Source organism: Electrophorus electricus, chromosome 13 (genome assembly GCF_041902795.1).
Source record: "Electrophorus electricus isolate QZ-2024a chromosome 13, ASM4190279v1, whole genome shotgun sequence".
NCBI lineage: Eukaryota > Metazoa > Chordata > Actinopteri > Gymnotiformes > Gymnotidae > Electrophorus > Electrophorus electricus.
In genome coordinates this window covers 21299715-21320656 of record NC_137509.1, presented here as the reverse complement: position 1 = coordinate 21320656, position 20942 = coordinate 21299715, and the positions used below count along the sequence as shown (strand labels likewise).

Below are 20942 nucleotides of genomic sequence, written 5' to 3'. Positions count from 1 at the left end.
CCCAGGTGCTAGCAGATAGTTTGATTTAATTATTCACTGCACTTCAAATTTGAACATGATAGCTTGAACATAAATTAAAGGGATGCAATAAAATCTTACAGCACCTGCTATTCCCTGGTACTAAAAGATTTCTATTTAATCTGTACACTTCACATACAAGCATGTCAGTTGCAGATTAAATTAAAGTGATGCAACAAAAACTTACAGCATCTGCTATTCCCAGGTGCTAACAGATAGTTTTTTTTAATTAATCACTGCACTTCACATCCTAGCATGTCATCTTAAAAGTAAATTAAAGTGATGCAAGAGAAGCTTACAGCATCTCGTAGTCCAAGCTGCTAACAGATAGTTTTTTGATGAATCACTGCACTTCACATTCAGGCATGTGAGTTGGAGAGTAAATGAAAGTGATGCAAAAAAAACTTACAGCATCTGCTATTCCCATGTGCTAACAGAGAGTTTTTTTTATTAATCACTGCACTTCACATTTGAGCATGTCAGCTTGAAAGTAAATTAAAGTGATGCAAGAAAAGCTTACAGCACCTGGTATTCCTAGGTAGGGTCCCACCTCAGTACTATCCAGGCCCAAAGTTGTTCAGCTTCCAAGGTCAGATGAGATTGGACGTTCTCAAGCTGGTGTGGCCGTAAGCCTTAAACACTTACTCTAATTGCCTAATCATAGCAAATATGATCAAAGACCAATCTGACAATTTTTTTTATTAATCCCTGCACTTGACATTCTAGAATGTTATCTTGAAAGTAAATTAAATGATGCAATAAAAGCTTACAACATCTGGTACTCGGAGGCAATAACAGACAGTTTTTTTTTAATCACTGTACTTCACATTCAAGCATGTCAGTTGGAGAGTAAATTAAAGTGATGCAATAAAAACTTACAGCATCTGCTATTCCCAGGTGCTAGCAGATAGTTTGATTTAATTATTCACTGCACTTCAAATTTGAACATGATAGCTTGAACATAAATTAAAGGGATGCAATAAAATCTTACAGCACCTGCTATTCCCTGGTACTAAAAGATTTCTATTTAATCTGTACACTTCACATACAAGCATGTCAGTTGCAGCTTAAATTAAAGTGATGCAACAAAAACTTACACCATCTGCTATTCCCAGGTGCTAACAGATAGTTTTTTTTAATTAATCACTCACTTCACATCCTAGCATGTCATCTTAAAAGTAAATTAAAGTGATGCAAGAGAAGCTTACAGCATCTCGTAGTCCAAGCTGCTAACAGATAGTTTTTTGATGAATCACTGCACTTCACATTCAGGCATGTGAGTTGGAGAGTAAATGAAAGTGATGCAAAAAAAACTTACAGCATCTGCTATTCCCATGTGCTAACAGAGAGTTTTTTTTATTAATCACTGCACTTCACATTTGAGCATGTCAGCTTGAAAGTAAATTAAAGTGATGCAAGAAAAGCTTACAGCACCTGGTATTCCTAGGTAGGGTCCCACCTCAGTACTATCCAGGCCCAAAGTTGTTCAGCTTCCAAGGTCAGATGAGATTGGACATTCTCAAGCTGGTGTGGCCGTAAGCCTTAAACACTTACTCTAATTGCCTAATCATAGCAAATATGATCAAAGACCAATCTGACAATTTTTTTTATTAATTCCTGCACTTGACATTCTAGAATGTTATCTTGAAAGTAAATTAAATGATGCAATAAAAGCTTACAACATCTGGTATTCGGAGGCACTAACAGACAGTTTTTTTTTAATCACTGCACTTCACATTCAAGCATGTCAGTTGGAGAGTAAATTAAAGTGATGCAATAAAAACTTACAGCATCTGCTATTCCCAGGTGCTAGCAGATAGTTTGATTTAATTATTCACTGCACTTCAAATTTGAACATGATAGCTTGAACATAAATTAAAGGGATGCAATAAAATCTTACAGCACCTGCTATTCCCTGGTACTAAAAGATTTCTATTTAATCTGTACACTTCACATACAAGCATCTCAGTTGCAGATTAAATTAAAGTGATGCAACAAAAACTTACAGCATCTGCTATTCCCAGGTGCTAACAGATAGTTTTTTTTAATTAATCACTGCACTTCACATCCTAGCATGACATCTTAAAAGTAAATTAAAGTGATGCAAGAGAAGCTTACAGCATCTCGTAGTCCAAGCTGCTAACAGATAGTTTTTTGATGAATCACTGCACTTCACATTCAGGCATGTGAGTTGGAGAGTAAATGAAAGTGATGCAAAAAAAACTTACAGCATCTGCTATTCCCATGTGCTAACAGAGAGTTTTTTTTATTAATCACTGCACTTCACATTTGAGCATGTCAGCTTGAAAGTAAATTAAAGTGATGCAAGAAAAGCTTACAGCACCTGGTATTCCTAGGTAGGGTCCCACCTCAGTACTATCCAGGCCCAAAGTTGTTCAGCTTCCAAGGTCAGATGAGATTGGACGTTCTCAAGCTGGTGTGGCCGCAAGCCTTAAACACTTACTCTAATTGCCTAATCATAGCAAATATGATCAAAGACCAATCTGACAATTTTTTTTATTAATCCCTGCACTTGACATTCTAGAATGTTATCTTGAAAGTAAATTAAATGATGCAATAAAAGCTTACAACATCTGGTACTCGGAGGCAATAACAGACAGTTTTTTTTTAATCACTGCACTTCACATTCAAGCATGTCAGTTGGAGAGTAAATTAAAGTGATGCAATAAAAACTTACAGCATCTGCTATTCCCAGGTGCTAGCAGATAGTTTGATTTAATTATTCACTGCACTTCAAATTTGAACATGATAGCTTGAACATAAATTAAAGGGATGCAATAAAATCTTACAGCACCTGCTATTCCCTGGTACTAAAAGATTTCTATTTAATCTGTACACTTCACATACAAGCATGTCAGTTGCAGCTTAAATTAAAGTGATGCAACAAAAACTTACACCATCTGCTATTCCCAGGTGCTAACAGATAGTTTTTTTTAATTAATCACTCACTTCACATCCTAGCATGTCATCTTAAAAGTAAATTAAAGTGATGCAAGAGAAGCTTACAGCATCTCGTAGTCCAAGCTGCTAACAGATAGTTTTTTGATGAATCACTGCACTTCACATTCAGGCATGTGAGTTGGAGAGTAAATGAAAGTGATGCAAAAAAAACTTACAGCATCTGCTATTCCCATGTGCTAACAGAGAGTTTTTTTTATTAATCACTGCACTTCACATTTGAGCATGTCAGCTTGAAAGTAAATTAAAGTGATGCAAGAAAAGGTTACAGCACCTGGTATTCCTAGGTAGGGTCCCACCTCAGTACTATCCAGGCCCAAAGTTGTTCAGCTTCCAAGGTCAGATGAGATTGGACGTTCTCAAGCTGGTGTGGCCGTAAGCCTTAAACACTTACTCTAATTGCCTAATCATAGCAAATATGATCAAAAACCAATCTGACAATTTTTTTTATTAATCCCTGCACTTGACATTCTAGAATGTTATCTTGAAAGTAAATTAAATGATGCAATAAAAGCTTACAACATCTGGTATTCGGAGGCACTAACAGACAGTTTTTTTTTAATCACTGCACTTCACATTCAAGCATGTCAGTTGGAGAGTAAATTAAAGTGATGCAATAAAAACTTACAGCATCTGCTATTCCCAGGTGCTAGCAGATAGTTTGATTTAATTATTCACTGCACTTCAAATTTGAACATGATAGCTTGAACATAAATTAAAGGGATGCAATAAAATCTTACAGCACCTGCTATTCCCTGGTACTAAAAGATTTCTATTTAATCTGTACACTTCACATACAAGCATGTCAGTTGCAGATTAAATTAAAGTGATGCAACAAAAACTTACAGCATCTGCTATTCCCAGGTGCTAACAGATAGTTTTTTTTAATTAATCACTGCACTTCACATCCTAGCATGTCATCTTAAAAGTAAATTAAAGTGATGCAAGAGAAGCTTACAGCATCTCGTAGTCCAAGCTGCTAACAGATAGTTTTTTGATGAATCACTGCACTTCACATTCAGGCAAGAGAGTTGGAGAGTAAATGAAAGTGATGCATAAAAAACTTACAGCATCTGCTATTCCCATGTGCTAACAGAGAGTTTTTTTTATTAATCACTGCACTTCACATTTGAGCATGTCAGCTTGAAAGTAAATTAAAGTGATGCAAGAAAAGCTTACAGCACCTGGTATTCCTAGGTAGGGTCCCACCTCAGTACTATCCAGGCCCAAAGTTGTTCAGCTTCCAAGGTCAGATGAGATTGGACGTTCTCAAGCTGGTGTGGCCGTAAGCCTTAAACACTTACTCTAATTGCCTAATCATAGCAAATATGATCAAAGACCAATCTGACAATTTTTTTTATTAATCCCTGCACTTGACATTCTAGAATGTTATCTTGAAAGAAAATTAAATGATGCAATAAAAGCTTACAACATCTGGTATTCGGAGGCACTAACAGACAGTTTTTTTTTAATCACTGCACTTCACATTCAAGCATGTCAGTTGGAGAGTAAATTAAAGTGATGCAATAAAAACTTACAGCATCTGCTATTCCCAGGTGCTAGCAGATAGTTTGATTTAATTATTCACTGCACTTCAAATTTGAACATGAAGCTTGAACATAAATTAAAGGGATGCAATAAAATCTTACAGCACCTGCTATTCCCTGGTACTAAAAGATTTCTATTTAATCTGTACACTTCACATACAAGCATGTCAGTTGCAGATTAAATTAAAGTGATGCAACAAAAACTTACAGCATCTGCTATTCCCAGGTGCTAACAGATAGTTTTTTTTAATTAATCACTGCACTTCACATCCTAGCATGTCATCTTAAAAGTAAATTAAAGTGATGCAAGAGAAGCTTACAGCATCTCGTAGTCCAAGGTGCTAACATATAGTTTTTTGATGAATCACTGCACTTCACATTCAGGCATGTGAGTTGGAGAGTAAATGAAAGTGATGCAAAAAAAACTTACAGCATCTGCTATTCCCAGGTGCTAACAGATAGTTTTTTTTATTAATCACTGCACTTCACATTTGAGCATGTCAGCTTGAAAGTAAATTAAAGTGATGCAAGAAAAGCTTACAGCACCTGGTATTCCTAGGTAGGGTCCCACCTCAGTACTATTCAGGCCCAAACTTGCTTAGCTTCCAAGGTCAGATGAGATTGGGCGTTCTCAAGCTGGTGTGGCCGTAAGCCTTAAACACTTACTCAAATTGCTTAATCATAGCAAATATGATCAAAGACCAATCTGACAATTTTTTTTATTAATCCCTGCACTTGACATTCTAGAATGTTATCTTGAATGTAATTAAATGATGCAATAAAAGCTTACAATACGGAGCTGGTATACGGAGGCACTAATTATTCACTGCACTTCAAATTTGAACATGATAGCTTGAACATAAATTAAAGGGATGCAATACAATCTTACAGCACCTGCTATTCCCTGGTACTAAAATATTTCTATTTAATCTGTACACTTCACATACAAGCTTGTCAGTTGCAGATTAAAGTAAAGTGATGCAACAAAAACTTACAGCATCTGCTATTCCCAGGTGCTAACAGATAGTTTTTTTAATTAATCACTGCATTTCACATCCTAGCATGTCATCTTGACAGTAAATTAAAGTGATGCAAGAGAAGCTTACAGTATCTCGTAGTCCAAGGTGCTAACATATAGATTTTTGAGGAATCACTGCACTTCACATTCAGGCATGTGAGTTGGAGAGTAAATGAAAGTGATGCAAAAAAAAACTTACAGCATCTGCTATTCCCAGGTGCTAACAGATAGTTTTTTTTATTAATCACTGCACTTCACATTTGAGCATGTCAGCTTGAAAGTAAATTAAAGTGATGCAAGAAAAGCTTACAGCACCTGGTATTCCTAGGTAGGGTCCCACCTCAGTACTATCCAGGCCCAAACTTGCTTAGCTTTCAAGGTCAGATGAGATTGGGCGTTCTCAAGCTGGTGTGGCCGTAAGCCTTAAACACTTACTCAAATTGCCTAATCCTAGCAAATATGATCAAAGACCAATCTGACAATTTTTTTTATTAATCCCTGCACTTGACATTCTAGAATGTTATCTTGAATGTAAATTAAATGATGCAATAAAAGCTTACAACATCTGGTATACGGAGGCACTAACAGACAATTTTTTGATGAATCACTGCACTTCACATTCAGGCATGTGAGTTGGAGAGTAAATGAAAGTGATGCAAAAAAAACGTACAGCATCTGCTATTCCCAGGTGCTAACAGATAGTTTGAGTTAATTATTCACTGCACTTCAAATGTGAACATGATAGCTTGAACATAAATTAAAGGGATGCAATACAATCTTACAGCACCTGCTATTCCCTGGTACTAAAATATTTCTATTTAATCTGTACACTTCACATACAAGCTTGTCAGTTGCAGATTAAAGTAAAGTGATGCAACAAAAACTTACAGCATCTGCTATTCCCAGGTGCTAACAGATAGTTTTTTTAATTAATCACTGCATTTCACATCCTAGCATGTCATCTTGACAGTAAATTAAAGTGATGCAAGAGAAGCTTACAGCATCTCGTAGTCCAAGGTGCTAACAGATAGATTTTTGAGGAATCACTGCACTTCACATTCAGGCATGTGAGTTGGAGAGTAAATGAAAGTGATGCAAAAAAAACTTACAGCATCTGCTATTCCCAGGTGCTAACAGATAGTTTTTTTTATTAATCACTGCACTTCACATTTGAGCATGTCAGCTTGAAAGTAAATTAAAGTGATGCAAGAAAAGCTTACAGCACCTGGTATTCCTAGGTAGGGTCCCACCTCAGTACTATTCAGGCCCAAACTTGCTTAGCTTCCAAGGTCAGATGAGATTGGGCGTTCTCAAGCTGGTGTGGCCGTAAGCCTTAAACACTTACTCAAATTGCCTAATCATAGCAAATATGATCAAAGACCAATCTGACAATTTTTTTTATTAATCCCTGCACTTGACATTCTAGAATGTTATCTTGAATGTAATTAAATGATGCAATAAAAGCTTACAATACGGAGCTGGTATACGGAGGCACTAATTATTCACTGCACTTCAAATTTGAACATGATAGCTTGAACATAAATTAAAGGGATGCAATACAATCTTACAGCACCTGCTATTCCCTGGTACTAAAATATTTCTATTTAATCTGTACACTTCACATACAAGATTGTCAGTTGCAGATTAAAGTAAAGTGATGCAACAAAAACTTACAGCATTTGCTATTCCCAGGTGCTAACAGATAGTTTTTTTAATAAATCACTGCACTTCACATCCTAGCATGTCATCTTGAAAGTAAATTAAAGTGATGCAAGAGAAGCTTACAGCATCTCGTAGTCCAAGGTGCTAACAGATAGATTTTTGAGGAATCACTGCACTTCACATTCAGGCATGTGAGTTGGAGAGTAAATGAAAGTGATGCAAAAAAAACTTACAGCATCTGCTATTCCCAGGTGCTAACAGATAGTTTTTTTTGTTAATCACTGCACTTCACATTTGAGCATGTCAGCTTGAAAGTAAATTAAAGTGATGCAAGAAAAGCTTACAGCACCTGGTATACATAGGTAGGGTCCCACCTCAGTACTATGCAGGCCCAAACTTGCTTAGCTTCCAAGGTCAGATGAGATTGGGCATTCTCAAGCTGGTATGGCCGTAAGCCTTAAACACTTACTCAAATTGCCTAATCATAGCAAATATGATCAAAGACCAATCTGACAATTTTTTTTATTAATCCCTGCACTTGACATTCTAGAATGTTATCTTGAATGTAATTAAATGATGCAATAAAAGCTTACAATACGGAGCTGGTATACGGAGGCACTAATTATTCACTGCACTTCAAATTTGAACATGATAGCTTGAACATAAATTAAAGGGATGCAAACAATCTTACAGCACCTGCTATTCCCTGGTACTAAAATTTTTCTATTTAATCTGTACACTTCACATACAAGCTTGTCAGTTGCAGATTAAAGTAAAGTGATGCAACAAAAACTTACAGCATCTGCTATTCCCAGGTGCTAACAGATAGTTTTTTTAATTAATCACTGCATTTCACATCCTAGCATGTCATCTTGACAGTAAATTAAAGTGATGCAAGAGAAGCTTACAGCATCTCGTAGTCCAAGGTGCTAACATATAGTTTTTTGATGAATCACTGCACTTCACATTCAGGCATGTGAGTTGGAGAGTAAATGAAAGTGATGCAAAAAAAACTTACAGCATCTGCTATTCCCAGGTGCTAACAGATAGTTTTTTTTATTAATCACTGCACTTCACATTTGAGCATGTCAGCTTGAAAGTAAATTAAAGTGATGCAAGAAAAGCTTACAGCACCTGGTATTCCTAGGTAGGGTCCCACCTCAGTACTATTCAGGCCCAAACTTGCTTAGCTTCCAAGGTCAGATGAGATTGGGCGTTCTCAAGCTGGTGTGGCCGTAAGCCTTAAACACTTACTCAAATTGCTTAATCATAGCAAATATGATCAAAGACCAATCTGACAATTTTTTTTATTAATCCCTGCACTTGACATTCTAGAATGTTATCTTGAATGTAATTAAATGATGCAATAAAAGCTTACAATACGGAGCTGGTATACGGAGGCACTAATTATTCACTGCACTTCAAATTTGAACATGATAGCTTGAACATAAATTAAAGGGATGCAATACAATCTTACAGCACCTGCTATTCCCTGGTACTAAAATATTTCTATTTAATCTGTACACTTCACATACAAGCTTGTCAGTTGCAGATTAAAGTAAAGTGATGCAACAAAAACTTACAGCATCTGCTATTCCCAGGTGCTAACAGATAGTTTTTTTAATTAATCACTGCATTTCACATCCTAGCATGTCATCTTGACAGTAAATTAAAGTGATGCAAGAGAAGCTTACAGTATCTCGTAGTCCAAGGTGCTAACATATAGATTTTTGAGGAATCACTGCACTTCACATTCAGGCATGTGAGTTGGAGAGTAAATGAAAGTGATGCAAAAAAAAACTTACAGCATCTGCTATTCCCAGGTGCTAACAGATAGTTTTTTTTATTAATCACTGCACTTCACATTTGAGCATGTCAGCTTGAAAGTAAATTAAAGTGATGCAAGAAAAGCTTACAGCACCTGGTATTCCTAGGTAGGGTCCCACCTCAGTACTATCCAGGCCCAAACTTGCTTAGCTTTCAAGGTCAGATGAGATTGGGCGTTCTCAAGCTGGTGTGGCCGTAAGCCTTAAACACTTACTCAAATTGCCTAATCCTAGCAAATATGATCAAAGACCAATCTGACAATTTTTTTTATTAATCCCTGCACTTGACATTCTAGAATGTTATCTTGAATGTAAATTAAATGATGCAATAAAAGCTTACAACATCTGGTATACGGAGGCACTAACAGACAGTTTTTTGATGAATCACTGCACTTCACATTCAGGCATGTGAGTTGGAGAGTAAATGAAAGTGATGCAAAAAAAACGTACAGCATCTGCTATTCCCAGGTGCTAACAGATAGTTTGAGTTAATTATTCACTGCACTTCAAATGTGAACATGATAGCTTGAACATAAATTAAAGGGATGCAATACAATCTTACAGCACCTGCTATTCCCTGGTACTAAAATATTTCTATTTAATCTGTACACTTCACATACAAGCTTGTCAGTTGCAGATTAAAGTAAAGTGATGCAACAAAAACTTACAGCATCTGCTATTCCCAGGTGCTAACAGATAGTTTTTTTAATTAATCACTGCATTTCACATCCTAGCATGTCATCTTGACAGTAAATTAAAGTGATGCAAGAGAAGCTTACAGCATCTCGTAGTCCAAGGTGCTAACAGATAGATTTTTGAGGAATCACTGCACTTCACATTCAGGCATGTGAGTTGGAGAGTAAATGAAAGTGATGCAAAAAAAACTTACAGCATCTGCTATTCCCAGGTGCTAACAGATAGTTTTTTTTATTAATCACTGCACTTCACATTTGAGCATGTCAGCTTGAAAGTAAATTAAAGTGATGCAAGAAAAGCTTACAGCACCTGGTATTCCTAGGTAGGGTCCCACCTCAGTACTATTCAGGCCCAAACTTGCTTAGCTTCCAAGGTCAGATGAGATTGGGCGTTCTCAAGCTGGTGTGGCCGTAAGCCTTAAACACTTACTCAAATTGCCTAATCATAGCAAATATGATCAAAGACCAATCTGACAATTTTTTTTATTAATCCCTGCACTTGACATTCTAGAATGTTATCTTGAATGTAATTAAATGATGCAATAAAAGCTTACAATACGGAGCTGGTATACGGAGGCACTAATTATTCACTGCACTTCAAATTTGAACATGATAGCTTGAACATAAATTAAAGGGATGCAAACAATCTTACAGCACCTGCTATGCCCTGGTACTAAAATATTTCTATTTAATCTGTACACTTCACATACAAGCTTGTCAGTTGCAGATTAAAGTAAAGTGATGCAACAAAAACTTACAGCATCTGCTATTCCCAGGTGCTAACAGATAGTTTTTTTAATTAATCACTGCACTTCACATCCTAGCATGTCATCTTGAAAGTAAATTAAAGTGATGCAAGAGAAGCTTACAGCATCTCGTAGTCCAAGGTGCTAACAGATAGATTTTTGAGGAATCACTGCACTTCACATTCAGGCATGTGAGTTGGAGAGTAAATGAAAGTGATGCAAAAAAAACTTACAGCATCGGCTATTCCCAGGTGCTAACAGATAGTTTTTTTTATTAATCACTGCACTTCACATTTGAGCATGTCAGCTTGAAAGTAAATTAAAGTGATGCAAGAAAAGCTTACAGCACCTGGTATTCCTAGGTAGGGTCCCACCTCAGTACTATCCAGGCCCAAACTTGCTTAGCTTCCAAGGTCAGATGAGATTGGGCGTTCTCAAGATGGTGTGGCCGTAAGCCTTATACGCTTACTCAAATTGCCTAATCATAGCAAATATGATCAAAGACCAATTTGACAATTTTTTTTATTAATCCCTGCACTTGACATTCTAGAATGTTATCTTGAATGTAATTAAATGATGCACTAAAAGCTTACAATACGGAGCTGGTATACGGAGGCACTAATTATTCACTGCACTTCAAATTTGAACATGATAGCTTGAACATAAATTAAAGGGATGCAATACAATCTTACAGCACCTGCTATTCCCTGGTACTAAAATATTTCTATTTAATCTGTACACTTCACATACAAGCTTGTCAGTTGCAGATTAAAGTAAAGTGATGCAACAAAAACTTACAGCATCTGCTATTCCCAGGTGCTAACAGATAGTTTTTTTAATTAATCACTGCATTTCACATCCTAGCATGTCATCTTGACAGTAAATTAAAGTGATGCAAGAGAAGCTTACAGCATCTCGTAGTCCAAGGTGCTAACATATAGTTTTTTGATGAATCACTGCACTTCACATTCAGGCATGTGAGTTGGAGAGTAAATGAAAGTGATGCAAAAAAAACTTACAGCATCTGCTATTCCCAGGTGCTAACAGATAGTTTGAGTTAATTATTCACTGCACTTCACATTTGAGCATGTCAGCTTGAAAGTAAATTAAAGTGATGCAAGAAAAGCTTACAGCACCTGGTATTCCTAGGTAGGGTCCCACCTCAGTACTATCCAGGCCCAAACTTGCTTAGCTTTCAAGGTCAGATGAGATTGGGCGTTCTCAAGCTGGTGTGGCCGTAAGCCTTAAACACTTACTCAAATTGCCTAATCCTAGCAAATATGATCAAAGACCAATCTGACAATTTTTTTTATTAATCACTGCATTTCACATCCTAGCATGTCATCTTGACAGTAAATTAAAGTGATGCAAGAGAAGCTTACAGCATCTCGTAGTCCAAGGTGCTAACATATAGTTTTTTGATGAATCACTGCACTTCACATTCAGGCATGTGAGTTGGAGAGTAAATGAAAGTGATGCAAAAAAAACGTACAGCATCTGCTATTCCCAGGTGCTAACAGATAGTTTGAGTTAATTATTCACTGCACTTCAAATTTGAACATGATAGCTTGAACATAAATTAAAGGGATGCAATACAATCTTACAGCACCTGCTATTCCCTGGTACTAAAATATTTCTATTTAATCTGTACACTTCACATACAAGCTTGTCAGTTGCAGATTAAAGTAAAGTGATGCAACAAAAACTTACAGCATCTGCTATTCCCAGGTGCTAACAGATAGTTTTTTTAATTAATCACTGCATTTCACATCCTAGCATGTCATCTTGACAGTAAATTAAAGTGATTCAATAGAAGCTTACAGCATCTCGTAGTCCAAGGTGCTAACAGACAGTTTTTTGATGATTTACTGCACTTCACATTCAGGCATGTGAGTTGGAGAGTAAATGAAAGTGATGCAAAAAAAACTTACAGCATCGGCTATTCCCAGGTGCTAACAGATAGTTTTTTTTATTAATCACTGCACTTCACATTTGAGCATGTCAGCTTGAAAGTAAATTAAAGTGATGCAAGAAAAGCTTACAGCACCTGGTATTCCTAGGTAGGGTCCCACGTCAGTACTATCCAGGCCCAAACTTGCTTAGCTTCCAAGGTCAGATGAGATTGGGCGTTCTCAAGCTGGTGTGGCCGTAAGCCTTATACGCTTCCTCAAATTGCCTAATCATAGCAAATATGATCAAAGACCAATCTGACAATTTTTTTTATTAATCCCTGCACTTGACATTCTAGAATGTTATCTTGAATGTAATTAAATGATGCAATAAAAGCTTACAATACGGAGCTGGTATACGGAGGCACTAATTATTCACTGCACTTCAAATTTGAACATGATAGCTTGAACATAAATTAAAGGGATGCAATACAATCTTACAGCACCTGCTATTCCCTGGTACTAAAATATTTCTATTTAATCTGTACACTTCACATACAAGCTTGTCAGTTGCAGATTAAAGTAAAGTGATGCAACAAAAACTTACAGCATCTGCTATTCCCAGGTGCTAACAGATAGTTTTTTTAATTAATCACTGCATTTCACATCTTAGCATGTCATCTTGACAGTAAATTAAAGTGATGCAAGAGAAGCTTACAGCATCTCGTAGTCCAAGGTGCTAACAGACAGTTTTTTGATGATTTACTGCACTTCACATTCAGGCATGTGAGTTGGAGAGTAAATGAAAGTGATGCAAAAAAAACTTACAGCATCTGCTATTCCCAGGTGCTAACAGATAGTTTTTTTATTAATCATTGCACTTCACATTTGAGCATGTCAGCTTGAAAGTAAATTAAAGTGATGCAAGAAAAGCTTACAGCACCTGGTATACATAGGTAGGGTCCCACCTCAGTACTATCCAGGCCCAAACTTGCTTAGCTTCCAAGGTCAGATGAGATTGGGCATTCTCAAGCTGGTATGGCCGTAAGCCTTAAACACTTACTCAAATTGCCTAATCATAGCAAATATGATCAAAGACCAATCTGACAATTTTTTTTATTAATCCCTGCAATTGACATTCTAGAATGTTATCTTGAATGTAAATTAAATGATGCAATAAAAGCTTACAACATCTGGTATACGGAGGCACTAACAGTTTTTTGATGAATCACTGCACTTCACATTCAGGCATGTGAGTTGGAGAGTAAATGAAAGTGATGCAAAAAAAACTTACAGCATCTGCTATTCCCAGGTGCTAACAGATAGTTTTTTTTATTAATCACTGCACTTCACATTTGAGCATGTCATCTTGAAAGTAAATTAAAGTGATGCAAGAAAAGCTTACAGCACCTGGTATTCCTAGGTAGGGTCCCACCTCAGTACTATTCAGGCCCAAACTTGCTTAGCTTCCAAGGTCAGATGAGATTGGGCGTTCTCAAGCTGGTGTGGCCGTAAGCCTTAAACACTTACTCAAATTGCCTAATCATAGCAAATATGATCAAAGACCAATCTGACAATTTTTTTTATTAATCCCTGCAATTGACATTCTAGAATGTTATCTTGAATGTAATTAAATGATGCAATAAAAGCTTACAATACGTAGCTGGTATACGGAGGCACTAATTATTCACTGCACTTCAAATTTGAACATGATAGCTTGAACATAAATTAAAGGGATGCAAACAATCTTACAGCACCTGCTATTCCCTGGTACTAAAATATTTCTATTTAATCTGTACACTTCACATACAAGCTTGTCAGTTGCAGATTAAAGTAAAGTGATGCAACAAAAACTTACAGCATCTGCTATTCCCAGGTGCTAACAGATAGTTTTTTTAATTAATCACTGCATTTCACATCCTAGCATGTCATCTTGACAGTAAATTAAAGTGATGCAAGAGAAGCTTACAGCATCTCGTAGTCCAATGTGCTAACATATAGTTTTTTGATGAATCACTGCACTTCACATTCAGGCATGTGAGTTGGAGAGTAAATGAAAGTGATGCAAAAAAAACTTACAGCATCTGCTATTCCCAGGTGCTAACAGATAGTTTGAGTTAATTATTCATTGCACTTCAAATTTGAACATGATAGCTTGAACATAAATTAAAGGGATGCAATACAATCTTACAGCACCTGCTATTCCCTGGTACTAAAATATTTCTATTTAATCTGTACACTTCACATACAAGCTTGTCAGTTGCAGATTAAAGTAAAGTGATGCAACAAAAACTTACAGCATCTGCTATTCCCAGGTGCTAACAGATAGTTTTTTTAATTAATCACTGCATTTCACATCCTAGCATGTCATCTTGACAGTAAATTAAAGTGATGCAAGAGAAGCTTACAGCATCTCGTAGTCCAATGTGCTAACATATAGTTTTTTGATGAATCACTGCACTTCACATTCAAGCATGTGAGTTGGAGAGTAAATGAATGTGATGCAAAAAAAACTTACAGCATCTGCTATTCCCAGGTGCTAACAGATAGTTTGAGTTAATTATTCACTGCACTTCAAATTTGAACATGATAGCTTGAACATAAATTAAAGGGATGCAATACAATCTTACAGCACCTGCTATTCCCAGGTGCTAACAGATAGTTTTTTTTATTAATCACTGCACTTCACATTTGAGCATGTCAGCTTGAAAGTAAATTAAAGTGATGCAAGAAAAGCTTACAGCACCTGGTATTCCTAGGTAGGGTCCCACCTCAGTACTATTCAGGCCCAAACTTGCTTAGCTTCCAAGGTCAGATGAGATTGGGCGTTCTCAAGCTGGTGTGGCCGTAAGCCTTAAACACTTACTCAAATTGCCTAATCATAGCAAATATGATCAAAGACCAATCTGACAATTTTTTTTATTAATCCCTGCACTTGACATTCTAGAATGTTATCTTGAATGTAATTAAATGATGCAATAAAAGCTTACAATACGGAGCTGGTATACGGAGGCACTAATTATTCACTGCACTTCAAATTTGAACATGATAGCTTGAACATAAATTAAAGGGATGCAAACAATCTTACAGCACCTGCTATTCCCTGGTACTAAAATATTTCTATTTAATCTGTACACTTCACATACAAGCTTGTCAGTTGCAGATTAAAGTAAAGTGATGCAACAAAAACTTACAGCATCTGCTATTCCCAGGTGCTAACAGATAGTTTTTTTAATTAATCACTGCACTTCACATCCTAGCATGTCATCTTGAAAGTAAATTAAAGTGATGCAAGAGAAGCTTACAGCATCTCGTAGTCCAAGGTGCTAACAGATAGATTTTTGAGGAATCACTGCACTTCACATTCAGGCATGTGAGTTGGAGAGTAAATGAAAGTGATGCAAAAAAAACTTACAGCATCTGCTATTCCCAGGTGCTAACAGATAGTTTTTTTTATTAATCACTGCACTTCACATTTGAGCATGTCAGCTTGAAAGTAAATTAAAGTGATGCAAGAAAAGCTTACAGCACCTGGTATTCCTAGGTAGGGTCCCACCTCAGTACTATCCAGGCCCAAACTTGCTTAGCTTCCAAGGTCAGATGAGATTGGGCGTTCTCAAGCTGGTGTGGCCGTAAGCCTTAAACACTTACTCAAATTGCCTAATCATAGCAAATATGATCAAAGACCAATCTGACAATTTTTTTTATTAATCCCTGCACTTGACATTCTAGAATGTTATCTTGAATGTAATTAAATGATGCAATAAAAGCTTACAATACGGAGCTGGTATACTGAGGCACTAATTATTCACTGCACTTCAAATTTGAACATGATAGATTGAACATAAATTAAAGGGATGCAAACAATCTTACAGCACCTGCTATTCCCTGGTACTAAAATATTTCTATTTAATCTGTACACTTCACATACAAGCTTGTCAGTTGCAGATTAAAGTAAAGTGATGCAACAAAAACTTACAGCATCTGCTATTCCCAGGTGCTAACAGATAGTTTTTTTTAATTAATCACTGCATTTCACATCCTAGCATGTCATCTTGACAGTAAATTAAAGTGATGCAAGAGAAGCTTACAGCATCTCGTAGTCCAATGTGCTAACATATAGTTTTTTGATGAATCACTGCACTTCACATTCAGGCATGTGAGTTGGAGAGTAAATGAAAGTGATGCAAAAAAAACTTACAGCATCTGCTATTCCCAGGTGCTAACAGATAGTTTGAGTTAATTATTCACTGCACTTCAAATTTGAACATGATAGCTTGAACATAAATTAAAGGGATGCAATACAATCTTACAGCACCTGCTATTCCCTGGTACTAAAATATTTCTATTTAATCTGTACACTTCACATACAAGCTTGTCAGTTGCAGATTAAAGTAAAGTGATGCAACAAAAACTTACAGCATTTGCTATTCCCAGGTGCTAACAGATAGTTTTTTTAATTAATCACTGCACTTCACATCCTAGCATGTCATCTTGAAAGTAAATTAAAGTGATGCAAGAGAAGCTTACAGCATCTCGTAGTCCAAGGTGCTAACAGATAGATTTTTGAGGAATCACTGCACTTCACATTCAGGCATGTGAGTTGGAGAGTAAATGAAAGTGATGCAAAAAAAACTTACAGCATCTGCTATTCCCAGGTGCTAACAGATAGTTTTTTTTATTAATCACTGCACTTCACATTTGAGCATGTCAGCTTGAAAGTAAATTAAAGTGATGCAAGAAAAGCTTACAGCACCTGGTATTCCTAGGTAGGGTCCCACCTCAGTACTATTCAGGCCCAAACTTGCTTAGCTTCCAAGGTCAGATGAGATTGGGCGTTCTCAAGCTGGTGTGGCCGTAAGCCTTAAACACTTACTCAAATTGCCTAATCATAGCAAATATGATCAAAGACCAATCTGACAATTTTTTTATTAATCCCTGCACTTGACATTCTAGAATGTTATCTTGAATGTAATTAAATGATGCAATAAAAGCTTACAATACGGAGCTGGTATACGGAGGCACTAATTATTCACTGCACTTCAAATTTGAACATGATAGCTTGAACATAAATTAAAGGGATGCAAACAATCTTACAGCACCTGCTATTCCCTGGTACTAAAATATTTCTATTTAATCTGTACACTTCACATACAAGCTTGTCAGTTGCAGATTAAAGTAAAGTGATGCAACAAAAACTTACAGCACCTGCTATTCCCAGGTGCTAACAGATAGTTTTTTTAATTAATCACTGCACTTCACATCCTAGCATGTCATCTTGAAAGTAAATTAAAGTGATGCAAGAGAAGCTTACAGCATCTCGTAGTCCAAGGTGCTAACAGATAGATTTTTGAGGAATCACTGCACTTCACATTCAGGCATGTGAGTTGGAGAGTAAATGAAAGTGATGCAAAAAAAACTTACAGCATCTGCTATTCCCAGGTGCTAACAGATAGTTTTTTTTATTAATCACTGCACTTCACATTTGAGCATGTCAGCTTGAAAGTAAATTAAAGTGATGCAAGAAAAGCTTACAGCACCTGGTATTCCTAGGTAGGGTCCCACCTCAGTACTATTCAGGCCCAAACTTGCTTAGCTTCCAAGGTCAGATGAGATTGGGCGTTCTCAAGCTGGTGTGGCCGTAAGCCTTAAACACTTACTCAAATTGCCTAATCATAGCAAATATGATCAAAGACCAATCTGACAATTTTTTTTATTAATCCCCGCACTTGACATTCTAGAATGTTATCTTGAATGTAATTAAATGATGCAATAAAAGCTTACAATACGGAGCTGGTATACGGAGGCACTAATTATTCACTGCACTTCAAATTTGAACATGATAGCTTGAACATAAATTAAAGGGATGCAAACAATCTTACAGCACCTGCTATTCCCTGGTACTAAAATATTTCTATTTAATCTGTACACTTCACATACAAGCTTGTCAGTTGCAGATTAAAGTAAAGTGATGCAACAAAAACTTACAGCATCTGCTATTCCCAGGTGCTAACAGATAGTTTTTTTAATTAATCACTGCATTTCACATCCTAGCATGTCATCTTGACAGTAAATTAAAGTGATGCAAGAGAAGCTTACAGCATCTCGTAGTCCAATGTGCTAACATATAGTTTTGTGATGAATCACTGCACTTCACATTCAGGCATGTGAGTTGGAGAGTAAATGAAAGTGATGCAAAAAAAACTTACAGCATCTGCTATTCCCAGGTGCTAACAGATAGTCTGAGTTAATTATTCACTGCACTTCAAATTTGAACATGATAGCTTGAACATAAATTAAAGGGATGCAATACAATCTTACAGCACCTGCTATTCCCTGGTACTAAAATATTTCTATTTAATCTGTACACTTCACATACAAGCTTGTCAGTTGCAGATTAAAGTAAAGTGATGCAACAAAAACTTACAGCATTTGCTATTCCCAGGTGCTAACAGATAGTTTTTTTAATTAATCACTGCACTTCACATCCTAGCATGTCATCTTGAAAGTAAATTAAAGTGATGCAAGAGAAGCTTACAGCATCTCGTAGTCCAAGGTGCTAACAGATAGATTTTTGAGGAATCACTGCACTTCACATTCAGGCATGTGAGTTGGAGAGTAAATGAAAGTGATGCAAAAAAAACTTACAGCATCTGCTATTCCCAGGTGCTAACAGATAGTTTTTTTTATTAATCACTGCACTTCACATTTGAGCATGTCATCTTGAAAGTAAATTAAAGTGATGCAAGAAAAGCTTACAGCACCTGGTATTCCTAGGTAGGGTCCCACCTCAGTACTATTCAGGCCCAAACTTGCTTAGCTTCCAAGGTCAGATGAGATTGGGCGTTCTCAAGCTGGTGTGGCCGTAAGCCTTAAACGCTTACTCAAATTGCCTAATCATAGCAAATATGATCAAAGACCAATCTGACAATTTTTTTTATTAATCCCTGCACTTGACATTCTAGAATGTTATCTTGAATGTAATTAAATGATGCAATAAAAGCTTACAATACGGAGCTGGTATACGGAGGCACTAATTATTCACTGCACTTCAAATTTGAACATGATAGCTTGAACATAAATTAAAGGGATGCAAACAATCTTACAGCACCTGCTATTCCCTGGTACTAAAATATTTCTATTTAATCTGTACACTTCACATACAAGCTTGTCAGTTGCAGATTAAAGTAAAGTGATGCAACAAAAACTTACAGCATCTGCTATTCCCAGGTGCTAACAGATAGTTTTTTTAATTAATCACTGCATTTCACATCCTAGCATGTCATCTTGACAGTAAATTAAAGTGATGCAAGAGAAGCTTACAGCATCTCGTAGTCCAATGTGCTAACATATAGTTTTTTGATGAATCACTGCACTTCACATTCAGGCATGTGAGTTGGAGAGTAAATGAAAGTGATGCAAAAAAAACTTACAGCATCTGCTATTCCCAGGTGCTAACAGATAGTTTGAGTTAATTATTCACTGCACTTCAAATTTGAACATGATAGCTTGAACATAAATTAAAGGGATGCAATACAATCTTACAGCACCTGCTATTCCCTGGTACTAAAATATTTCTATTTAATCTGTACACTTCACATACAAGCTTGTCAATTGCAGATTAAAGTAAAGTGATGCAACAAAAACTTACAGCATTTGCTATTCCCAGGTGCTAACAGATATTTTTTTTAATTAATCACTGCACTTCACATCCTAGCATGTCATCTTGAAAGTAAATTAAAGTGATGCAAGAGAAGCTTACAGCATCTCGTAGTCCAAGGTGCTAACAGATAGATTTTTGAGGAATCACTGCACTTCACATTCAGGCATGTGAGTTGGAGAGTAAATGAAAGTGATGCAAAAAAAACTTACAGCATCTGCTATTCCCAGGTGCTAACAGATAGTTTTTTTAATTAATCACTGCACTTCACATCCTAGCATGTCATCTTGAAAGTAAATTAAAGTGATGCAAGAGAAGCTTACAGCATCTCGTAGTCCAAGGTGCTAACAGATAGATTTTTGAGGAATCACTGCACTTCACATTCAGGCATGTGAGTTGGAGAGTAAATGAAAGTGATGCAAAAAAAACTTACAGCATCTGCTATTCCCAGGTGCTAACAGATAGTTTTTTTTATTAATCACTGCACTTCACATTTGAGCATGTCAGCTTGAAAGTAAATTAAAGTGATGCAAGAAAAGCTTACAGCACCTGGTATTCCTAGGTAGGGTCCCACCTCAGTACTATTCAGGCCCAAACTTGCTTAGCTTCCAAGGTCAGATGAGATTGGGCGTTCTCAAGCTGGTGTGGCTGTAAGCCTTAAACACTTACTCAAATTGCCTAATCATAGCAAATATGATCAAAGACCAATCTGACAATTTTTTTTATTAATCCCTGCACTTGACATTCTAGAATGTTATCTTGAATGTAATTAAATGATGCAATAAAAGCTTACAATACGGAGCTGGTATACTGAGGCACTAATTATTCACTGCACTTCAAATTTGAACATGATAGATTGAACATAAATTAAAGGGATGCAAACAATCTTACAGCACCTGCTA

The 20942-nt window shown here is 36.6% G+C and overlaps 1 non-coding gene and 22 pseudogenes across 1 annotated transcript; all 23 read right to left on the bottom strand.

The window, feature by feature from the left end:
* Window positions 1-531: 531 nt before the first annotated feature.
* On the bottom strand, window positions 532-650 carry LOC145644367 (5S ribosomal RNA; annotated as a pseudogene).
* Window positions 651-1440: 790 nt separating this feature from the next.
* Window positions 1441-1559, bottom strand: LOC145644917 (5S ribosomal RNA; annotated as a pseudogene).
* Window positions 1560-2350: 791 nt separating this feature from the next.
* Window positions 2351-2469, bottom strand: LOC145644828 (5S ribosomal RNA; annotated as a pseudogene).
* Window positions 2470-3259: 790 nt separating this feature from the next.
* Window positions 3260-3378, bottom strand: LOC145645379 (5S ribosomal RNA; annotated as a pseudogene).
* Window positions 3379-4169: 791 nt separating this feature from the next.
* Window positions 4170-4288, bottom strand: LOC145644366 (5S ribosomal RNA; annotated as a pseudogene).
* Window positions 4289-5078: 790 nt separating this feature from the next.
* LOC145646842 (5S ribosomal RNA) lies at window positions 5079-5197 on the bottom strand (annotated as a pseudogene).
* Window positions 5198-5865: 668 nt separating this feature from the next.
* Window positions 5866-5984, bottom strand: LOC145647936 (5S ribosomal RNA; annotated as a pseudogene).
* A 791-nt stretch (window positions 5985-6775) lies between these two features.
* Window positions 6776-6894, bottom strand: LOC145646841 (5S ribosomal RNA; annotated as a pseudogene).
* Window positions 6895-7561: 667 nt separating this feature from the next.
* Window positions 7562-7680, bottom strand: LOC145650580 (5S ribosomal RNA; annotated as a pseudogene).
* Window positions 7681-8346: 666 nt separating this feature from the next.
* LOC145646840 (5S ribosomal RNA) lies at window positions 8347-8465 on the bottom strand (annotated as a pseudogene).
* Window positions 8466-9133: 668 nt separating this feature from the next.
* On the bottom strand, window positions 9134-9252 carry LOC145647935 (5S ribosomal RNA; annotated as a pseudogene).
* A 791-nt stretch (window positions 9253-10043) lies between these two features.
* On the bottom strand, window positions 10044-10162 carry LOC145646839 (5S ribosomal RNA; annotated as a pseudogene).
* A 666-nt stretch (window positions 10163-10828) lies between these two features.
* Window positions 10829-10947, bottom strand: LOC145647145 (5S ribosomal RNA; annotated as a pseudogene).
* A 668-nt stretch (window positions 10948-11615) lies between these two features.
* Window positions 11616-11734, bottom strand: LOC145647934 (5S ribosomal RNA; annotated as a pseudogene).
* Window positions 11735-12526: 792 nt separating this feature from the next.
* Window positions 12527-12645, bottom strand: LOC145647764 (5S ribosomal RNA; annotated as a pseudogene).
* Window positions 12646-13311: 666 nt separating this feature from the next.
* LOC145649433 (5S ribosomal RNA) lies at window positions 13312-13430 on the bottom strand (annotated as a pseudogene).
* A 348-nt stretch (window positions 13431-13778) lies between these two features.
* Window positions 13779-13897, bottom strand: LOC145646837 (5S ribosomal RNA; annotated as a pseudogene).
* Window positions 13898-15114: 1217 nt separating this feature from the next.
* Window positions 15115-15233, bottom strand: LOC145646836 (5S ribosomal RNA; annotated as a pseudogene).
* Window positions 15234-15899: 666 nt separating this feature from the next.
* On the bottom strand, window positions 15900-16018 carry LOC145649425 (5S ribosomal RNA). Its single transcript, XR_014116583.1, has one exon. It is a non-coding gene; the product is annotated as a 5S ribosomal RNA (ribosomal RNA).
* A 1106-nt stretch (window positions 16019-17124) lies between these two features.
* On the bottom strand, window positions 17125-17243 carry LOC145646835 (5S ribosomal RNA; annotated as a pseudogene).
* A 665-nt stretch (window positions 17244-17908) lies between these two features.
* On the bottom strand, window positions 17909-18027 carry LOC145646834 (5S ribosomal RNA; annotated as a pseudogene).
* Window positions 18028-19132: 1105 nt separating this feature from the next.
* Window positions 19133-19251, bottom strand: LOC145646833 (5S ribosomal RNA; annotated as a pseudogene).
* A 1326-nt stretch (window positions 19252-20577) lies between these two features.
* On the bottom strand, window positions 20578-20696 carry LOC145647037 (5S ribosomal RNA; annotated as a pseudogene).
* Window positions 20697-20942: the final 246 nt, after the last annotated feature.